We start from the raw sequence: 8,694 nt of genomic DNA, 5'->3' as shown, positions 1-8,694 counted from the left end.
GAAAAAACACAAAAGAGTCACTTTGGGTTGGCTTGGGGCCCAGGAAAGCGAAACCACTAACGACGGCCCGGCACCCCCTTATCACTGCCTGCTGGTGCAGGATTAAGGCCCAGAATGGTTGTGCTTCTTCCGGAGTCCCTTTTGTCAACGTCCATTCAGGGTTTTTACAAATGAAAGGGACATGCCCAGGTGGAGCAGGGGTGGATTCCTGCCTTGAGCAAAGGAGGTTCCATGCAGACACAAATACAAAATACAACTGTAATTCCTACATTCTACCTAATGCAACTAGTTCCTATCTAACTTATAAAGAAATAAAACATAACTTTCACCTTTATTAAACAGCAAGATCAGAAATGGAATAATTTATACCTCCACAAAACATCCCACCCAGTTCCCTGTCTGTTGGTTGGGTTAAGAAGAGCGTACAGACTTGGTCACTACATTACCATTTGATTTTTACTCCACCCTGAATCTACCTTGCTCTCTATATTTGGACCTATTATTTATGTCATCTTGCCCCGTTCAGAGATTTTGGTTGCTATGTCAACCAAGTTTTACTTCGCCCTTATCTGTGTTTTTCTGGATGCTTTTGTCTCCTTTACCTCTTATTGCCCATCCCAAATCCCACAATGTGTTGATCAGATTTTTTCTGAAAAGTGCAGAAATCCCTCCCCCCCCCCCAAGCAAGGCCTCTTTCAGCTTTTTAACTAACAGTATCTTATACAAGGTGCTTGATCCTTTGTGAATTACTTCTAAACTAATCCCCAATGGCTTAAAACATTATAATATTCATATCAATTCCATCTGAAAAGTGCACGAATCAAGCTAGTTTTCACTGCTGATTCGGCTAGGCTGACCAGACGTCCCGCTTTTGGAATCCCCTTCCCTCCCCTCCCTTGCATGCCTCCCCTCCCTCCGCTAGGGTGGGTGGGCCAGGTCCAGATGCCGGGTCCCCTTCCCCCCCTCCCTTGCATGCCACCCCTCCCTCCCCTCCCCCTGCTAAGGTGGGTGGGCCAGGTCCAGATGCCGGGTCCCCTTCCCTCCCCTCCTTTGCATGCCACCCCTCACTCCCTCCCCTCCCTTGCATGCCTTTAAACAATTTGTCCCACATCCCGCGGGTTCTTCAAATTGTCCCGATTTTGGGGAGGCTGCCGCACTGCCTTCTGGGGCGCAAGGCAGTGCGGCAGCCTCCCGCGCGCCCATGCTTAGGGAGCACACACTGCCTTCTGGGGCTTGCCGTTTGCCCGGCTCTGTGACAGAGCGGGAAAGCGGCAAGCTAGGCTAGTACGCTCTTGACTTTCTTATCGATCTTTTCTGCATGCCCAACGCCTCCCCCGTCCGGATCACAAAGGTGACCATCTAGGGTCCACCTTACGATTCGGTGAACACACCGCGATGCTGTTTTCATTTTTTGTTGTTTTTTTGCATTTAAAGGGAGGTCGTCTTGCCCGAAGCTATGAAGCGCCTTAATGCCGAATCGGCAGCATATGATTTGAGTCTTAAGTAAGCGAGGACAGCTTCTCATAGTATATTGTCATTAAAATTATTCACCATTAAACAAAAAAAATGTTGAAAACTGGGCATGTGTCTACAATACACACAGGAATTATCGTTACCTAATGCTGCAGATGGTTACATAAAAATGTTCCTACCATAGTTTTTGAGTGGAGCCTTTATTTTACTCATTCTTAAAAGGGATGGGGGGGAAATCGTAGGAGGATTTCTTGGTGTTTCCCAATACTCCTCAGGTTTTTCCTGGCTGTTATTGTGGAATGAGGGAAATGCTTTTGTCCAAAAAGAAAATAGATAGTTTAATACGACTGAAGACCCATAAAAGACAAAACATGGCATTAACCAACCAAATTAACAATTATTACGGCTAACCATTTTACATGAATGTTTGACTTTCGAAGCTCATCCTGATTAAGTAGGCCCTTGCGTTTTTTATACGCCAATGCACAGAACTTTGCTACCTGCTGGGAGATGGTTGCATCCTTGTCTTCCAACAGCATTTTCCTAATCTCTTGGTCAGGATCCTTTGCAATTATCGGCTGTGTTGCACAAGCAGAGGTAGAATAAAGAAGCTCTATATATGCAGCATGCAGTGTAACAAGATATGTATCATAGATCAGCGTCCCCAGAGTTACAAACACATTTCCTCAAATGCCAAGGGTTTCCCCAAATCTGCCTATAAGCATAGATGATGGAAATCACGTCAAACGTGCTCTAGAAAAGGCCCATCGGTATTTGCCTATGTTAATATGTTGAATGTAGGGGGGGCCATTACTGTACCACCTGAATTTCAATAGTCTATATAGAGCAGGAAATGAGGCATTATCATTTTGGTAGTCAATGTCGTCCAATCGTTTGATATACCATCTTAAGAGCTAGGGCAAGTCCCATTCAAGCATCAGCATAGGGTCTAGCCCAATCTGTTTGCTTCAGGATAATCTTCTCCGACCAGATTGGGTATGGTGATGTTGACAGAAATGCTGGTAATAGGCCCTGGGGGTGTAGGTGGACTTTAATCCAATATTTGATGGCTCTCTTCCAGACTATAGTTTCCATGGCTATTCCTGCTTCATGTCTCAATACAGTGTTGGGCGTGCATTTTGGTGTATTGAATAGAGATCCTAAGGAATGTTGTTGTAACTTCCAGAGGTGTAAGAGTTGGATATGTTGGATTGGGCTCCATATGTTAATTGTGGAATGGATTTTGCTGTAAACAATTTAACAGCAGCTGGAATGTATCCTCCCTGAGTGGTAGAATCTCCAGTATTGTGAAGACTCTTTTGAGCAGATTGGACAAGGGATTGGATATGAGCTGTAAAAAAAAAAAAGAAATAGATAGTTTAATACGGCCCAAGTGGCAAAGACCCAAAACAAAACAACACATGGCATTCACCAGCAGCAAATTACAACAATTATTACAGCTAACCATTTTACATGAATGTTTGGCTTTCGAAGCTCATCCCTGATTAAGTAGGCCCTTATAGCGTTTTTTATCACAGCCAATGCACAGAACTTTGCTACCTGCTGGGAGATAGTTTGCATCCTTGAAATCTTACCAACAGCATTTTTTTCCTAATCTCTTGGTCAGGATCCTTTGCCATTTATCAAGCTGTGTTGCACAAGCAGAGGTAAAAGGCAAGAAGCTCTCTTTCTGCCTTATGCAGCATGCAGTGTAACAAGATATGCATCACTTAGAATCAGCATCCCCAGAGTTACAAACACATTTCCTCAAATGCCAAGGGTTTCCCCAAATCTGCCTATCAGCATAGATGATGGAAATCACGTCAAACCGTTAGCTCTAGAAAAGGCCCATCGGTATTTGCCTATGTTAATGTATAGGCCAGATATGAGGGGCCATTGCAACACCACTACCAGAATTTCAATGGTCTATATAGGAGGCAGGAAATGAGGCATTGCTCATTTTAGTGGCGTCAATGTCGTCCAATGGATTGATATACCATCTTAAGAGCTAAGGTAAGTCCCATTCAAGCATCAGCATAGGGTCCTGGCCCAATCTGTTACGCTTCAGGATAATCTTCTCCGATAGATTTAAGATTATGTAATTGATGTTGATAGAAATGCTGGTAGTAATAGGCCCTGGGGGTGTAGGTGGACTTTAATCCAATATTTGATGGCTCTCTTCCAGACTATAGTTTCCACTTTAGCTATTCCTGCTTCATGTCTCAATACAGTGTTGGACGTGCATTTTGGTGTATTGAATAGAGATCTAAGGAATGTTGTTGTAACTTTTTCCAGAGGTGTAAAGAAGTTGGATATGTTGCTGGATTATGGGCTCCATATATGTTAATTGTGGAATGGATTTTGCTGTAAACAATTTAACAGCAGCTGGAATGTATCCTCCCCCCTGGGTACGGTAGAATCTCAGTATTGCTTGGGCGCTCTTTTGAGCAGATTGGACAAGGGATTGGATATGAGCTGTAAAAAAAAAAAAAAAAGAAAATATTCCATGGGATTTTTAAGCATTTCTTTGGTCTGGCCCAGACAATATGACTCTATCGGTCCTGAGAAACTAAACAGGGTGGGCCCTGGTTAGTGATTGCGAGGGAAACCACCATTCCAAAATATCCCTTTTCTCCTGGGGAGCTGGTCTCTGTCGTTCAGAGGTCAGCTGTAATTCCAGACGATCACCAGATCCCATCTGCAGGATGGAATCCCTAAAGTTCTTAGGAGGCAGTTGAAGGCAATTTTATTTAGGACTTCATTGGGTGAACGGATCAGCAGTCCTGAGTCATGCTTTGAAATCTCAGTTTTTTAGGTTTTTAAAAATGTATTTAATGTATTTTATCTATGCTGTAAGCCGCCTTGATCTCCATAAATGCTTACTTTACGGAGCCAATCTATCTCCTGTTGAGCCTTCCTCTTTTCTTGCTTCCTTCAACATTTCCTAGCGTTACTGTCTTGTCCTCTCAAGAGGTCAAAGTGCGACTGCCTCAGTTTAGTCATTTGAGCTTCTAGGAAGAATTCGGGCCTGGTTTGATCTAGAATTTATTTGTGAGTTCGGCAACCCATGGTATCTGTACCGCTCTTCTCCAACACCCTGGCCCGTTCCGCACATGCAAAATAATGCGTTTTCAAACCACTTTCACAACTGTTTGCAAGTGGATTTTGCCATTCCGCACAGCTTCAAAGAGCACTGAAAGCAGTTTGAAAGTGCATTATTCTGCATGTTTCCAATGCCTCCACTTCCTTCCTGAACACGTTCTTCGTTGTCCAACTTTTCAGATCCATCCATAGGGAGGGGGAATGCCATCCTCTTGATCTTGGTCTCCAGGGAAGGAGTTTATAAACAGCTTTGAGACTGTATTGTCGAAGGCTTTCACGGCCGGAATCGCTGGGGTGTTGTGTGGTTTCTGGGCTGTATGGCCGTGTTCTAGTAGCATTCTCTCCTGATGTTTCGCCTGCATCTGTGGCTGGCATCTTCAGAGGATAATCCTCTGAAGATGCCAGCCTGCAACCATATCAGGAGAAAATTACTAGAACAACCACACAACCAAACACCCTAGCTTAATAGACTTTCTTACGGTTCTGTGAAAAAGCAAGGGTATAAATTCAAATTCTTCTTCTTCAGTGGCACTTTAGGATTGTTACCTGTGGGCTGGGAAACACCTGGAGATGTAAAGACAGAGCGTGGGTTTTGGAAAGGGAGGGACTTCAATGTGCTATAATGCCATAGAGCTTACTGTAGGCACAGAAGGCATAAGAGGGATATACTCTGTTAAAAGCAAAGGTTTTCTTCTTGCCCCCCCATCACTTTCTTTCTGTAATGGGGAGTTGGCAACCATAATGCAGCTGAACAAAGTAAAGATGCAGGCCTGAAAGTCTATTCTCTTCCTGTTACTAGGCAAGCTTGATAGCCCAGCAGAATGCCCCTTGTTCAGAGTTATACAGAATGTGCAAACTCAACTGTTTTTAAGGTCTTACTGTTCGCAAACAGATACCTTGAATTTGCCCTTCTTATAGAGACAGAAGAAAGAAACATGAAAATGTTTAGGCTCTTTGTCTAGGAAGAAGGGCAACAAAAGACAATACAGATAAGAAAGAAACAGGCCCTAGTTCATCTTGCGTCAAAGAATCAGGTGCTGCCATCTTCCAATAAAGGGTCTTAGACGAACCCCAAAATGTTTTTGCAGGAAAGGGAAAAAATCTCCACCTTTCTGTATGACTGATTGATGATGTGGGCATTTTGGGGTGTATTCTTTTCTGCCATTTTTGATGTAACCTGCTATAATGCTATAAAAGTAAGAACACACTGCCATTTTGAGTAGGCTCCTCTGATACTCTATTGCCCATGGTTGGCTGAATAAAAATCAATTCGATTTTATTCTGTATCAGCTTGAGCTTTCTTGAGCTTCTTTTAGTTTATTGGTTAACCCGCGTTAACATTTTTGGTGCCAAAACCCGACAGGTATGCATCACCTGAAGGTCAGCTGTAATTCCAGATCTCTACCTCCTGCAGCAGACGTTTTGTGGCTGCATCTACCATGTCAAGCCCACAGCTCAAAACACCTGGAAACCCCCTGTTTTACACCTGTAGGTTGGCAGCCCTGTCACACTGAAGGATCTTGTCTGAATCTTTCGTGTCTGCTCTTGCAAGTCGCAATATCTGTATCCCGATTTTGTTGGCTGGAGTCTTACAGCATGCTTAAATTTGCGGCAGTTGGGAGAAGCGATGCGATAAAAACACTGCAGCCAGGGCAAAATGTAAACATGCAACTTTACCAGTTAAAAAAGAGAAAGAGTCTGCTATTAGCTGGAATATAACACTAATTAATGGTTTTTTTACAGGTGTTTCCCACCTTCCGGCCATTCTGACGCCTGTAGGTAAGGCATTATTCTGGCTTTATCAGCATCCGCCTGGACATAAAAGGGCACGATCAAAATGATTTGTTTCTTTTAATGCAGCATTTTTAGCCTAAGATTTAGTTGGTTAGTCATAAGAACATAAGAAGAACTAGCCTGCTGGATCAGACCAGAGTCCATCTAGTCCAGCACTCTGCTTGCTCCTCGCATGATGGCCCACCAGGTGCCTTGGGGAGCTCACGTGCAGGAGGTGAAAGCAATGGCCTGCTGCTGCTGCTGCTGCTGCTCCTGAGCACCTGGTCTGCTGAGGCATTTGCAATCCAAACTAATTTGCAAGTCCAAACTAATACACATGAAAGAAATGAGCTTCTTCTACATGGATTTACAGCTTTGGTCCTCCAAACGCAGTCTCATTCTGTTCCCTAGGCCCTCCACAAGAATTGCCATCCCCCCATCTTCTGTTTCCCCCCTATTTTCTTCAGCCCTCTGCTCCTATACCCCTTAAGTCTCACCTTTTAAGCCCCACCTGTTCTTTCCAGGCTACTTTTGCCTCCTTAACTCTTACAGCTTATTTTAGGCTTCATGGTAGGTTTTTCTCAGAGGTGGGTTCACACTTCCTTCACAGATGCGGTATTCCCAAAGGGTCTTTTGTTCCTTTTTTGCTGACCATTTCTCCTGCCACAAGATTAAAATGTTCGTGAGTGTTCCATGGTGTGGCATTAACCGATACCTGGTCGACAGTACTGCATTCTGCACAACATATGTATAATGGGTTGCAATCAGAGGTGGGATCCAGCAGGTTCTCACCAGTTCCCGAGAGTGGGTTACTAATTATTTGTGTGTGCCGAGAGGGGTTACTAACTGGGTCCGCTTTTCCGTTAGAAATTCCATTAGGTCCAAAAATCATAAAAGTCCTGTTGTTTCCTATGTGGCTGGTTAGCGAAGGTGAAAGCGGGATCATTCTCTCCTGTTGGGCTGTTTTAAAAACATGTTTTAGAAATATGGTAAAGTTCCTTGTTTCCAGGAAAGTCTCCTTCTTTTTTTGATTTCTACCGAAACAAATTAAGTATTTGAAAGTATTAAGTGTTTGACAGGCGGTAGTCAATTGGAGGAGAAGTCGTTGTTTCTGTTGTTGGCAGCAGTGAAGACGATAGGACTTTCGCTATAATGAGTTTAAATGATGGACCAGAAAAATACCAGCTGGAAATTCAGGAACTGTTTTTTTTACAGTAAGAGTTTTATTACAGTAAGCCCAGCGGAAATTATTAATGCCCCGCCCTCGGAATGCCCATTACGCCCGGAATGCCCGCCCAGCCCCATTAGAAGCCATGCGCCACTGTTTGGAATCCACCACCATGGGCACCTGTTGCTAAAATGTTTGGATCCCACCTGCCACTGGTTGCAGGTATTGTTATAAAGGAAACCGTTTTCCTTTTTCCCGTTCACATTCGTGCCCTTCACCCGTTCAGACAGCGGGTTACTTTTGCTCCTTTGCAAGGAGAGACTTCTCTTTTTAAAAAAAATTCCTGCAACACACACATAGCTGCACAGGCGTACAGAAATCAACCATGCCAATTGTCCCACAATACAATCGGCTCTACCTGTTTAACGGGGCATGAGCAACACGCAAAATAAATGGGGACCTCCCTGCAACGACTTGGCAATAATGAACGTGTTGCTGCAGATCGGTCATTTTCGCTGCCGTGGGGAGAAAATGGGCTGAGGGGGACTTTGTGTACTGTCAGGCACTCAGAGAATCTGTCCACAGCACCCTGGGCGACCGGCACAAAATGGTGGGTGGGCGGATTCTCCCTGACATAGTGAATGGCACAGAGCCTAAAGTGAACAGCAGAAGGCCCTTGCTTTCACCTCCTGCACGTGAGCTCCCAAAGGCACCTGGTGGGCCACTGCGAGTAGCAGAGTGCTGGACTAGATGGACTCTGGTCTGATCCAGCAGGCTCTTTCTTATGTTCTTAAGGCCATTGCTTTCACCTCCTGCACGTGAGCTCCCAAAGGCATCTGGTGGGCCACTGCGAGTAGCAGAGTGCTGGACTAGATGGACTCTGGTCTGATCTAGCAGGCTCTTTCTTATGTTCTTAAGGCCATTGCCTTTCACCTCCTGCCTGTGAGCTCCCAAGGCACCTGGTGGGCCACTGCGAGTAGCATAGTGCTGGACTAGATGGACTCTGGTCTGATCCAGCAGGCTCTTTCTTGTGTGCTTAAGGCCCTTGGTATAAAACACCTCCTGCCCATGTTGGGCTCCCAAAGGCACCTGGTGGGCCACTGCGAGTAGCCAAGTGCTTTGTTCGGTAGGTGGACTTTTTTCACCAGGGTCCTGCATCCTGGCAGGCTCTTTCTTAT

The sequence above is a fragment of the Sphaerodactylus townsendi genome, linkage group LG06 (genome assembly GCF_021028975.2).
Source record: "Sphaerodactylus townsendi isolate TG3544 linkage group LG06, MPM_Stown_v2.3, whole genome shotgun sequence".
In the NCBI taxonomy this organism is placed as follows: Eukaryota; Metazoa; Chordata; class Lepidosauria; order Squamata; family Sphaerodactylidae; genus Sphaerodactylus; species Sphaerodactylus townsendi.
Note: the sequence above shows the minus strand (reverse complement) of the source record.